Here is a 984-nt window from a genome sequence, read left to right as displayed (position 1 = left end):
CCAAGATTCAACAATAATTCAAATAGAAAAAGATTTATCTTCCAATATACTCTAATTCCTAGGATGAAGAACGAAATCATTCCTTGAACTAACCGGCAAGTGCACCGGGGCGTACCAAGTAATACCTTACAAGAGTAAGGGTCGATCCCACGAGGATTGATGGATCAAGCAATAATGATTGATTGATTGGCTTAGTTAGGCAAGCAGAAAAGGGTTTTGAGATATTCAAAAGGTTTAAGTTCGAACTCAGAATATCAAAAGGATAGATAAATAAGTTGAAAATAAAATATTGAGAAAACAGTTAAGGCTTCAGAGTTATCTATTTTTTCGGATTGATTTTTCTTACTAACTATTTTAATCATGCAAGATTTAATTTATGGCAAACTATATGTGACTAGACCCTAATTCCTTAGACCTTTCTAGTCTCCTCTAAAATCCATTAACTGCCAATTCCTTGGTCAATTAATTCCAATTAGAAGGTGATGATCAAATTCTAGTTTATATGCCACAAGAATCCTAATTATCCAAAAATAAGGGGATTATATGTCACGTATCCCGTTAAATACAAACAATTAGAAATTCAGGATAATTGTTTTCAAGCTGTTGTTCAAGTAAAGAGCTTTTCCAAGTTTTACAAGAACTCAAATAGAAAGAGGGTCATACTTCCGTTCCACCCAAAATTCATAAAATAAAGATCAAAAACAATTATTGAAATATAAATCAAAACATGAATTAAATTAGAAAGATCAAATGAATCAATCCATACAAATAGACAGAGCTCTTAACCTTAACAGTGGAGGTTTAGTTGCTCATGGAATGTGGAATGTAAATTTGTATAGAATTCTCTAATGGAATCCGCCTAATGGAATCTCAATAGAAGAGAAATCTCCCCTTTTTATAACTAATCCTAATTAATTTTAAAATCTAATATCTAAAATTAAGATAATATATTTTTCTATTTTAAAATCAAATTTAAATTTAAAT

Source organism: Arachis hypogaea, chromosome 2 (genome assembly GCF_003086295.3).
Source record: "Arachis hypogaea cultivar Tifrunner chromosome 2, arahy.Tifrunner.gnm2.J5K5, whole genome shotgun sequence".
NCBI classification, from domain to species: Eukaryota; Viridiplantae; Streptophyta; class Magnoliopsida; order Fabales; family Fabaceae; genus Arachis; species Arachis hypogaea.
This window is presented reverse-complemented; position numbering follows the sequence as displayed.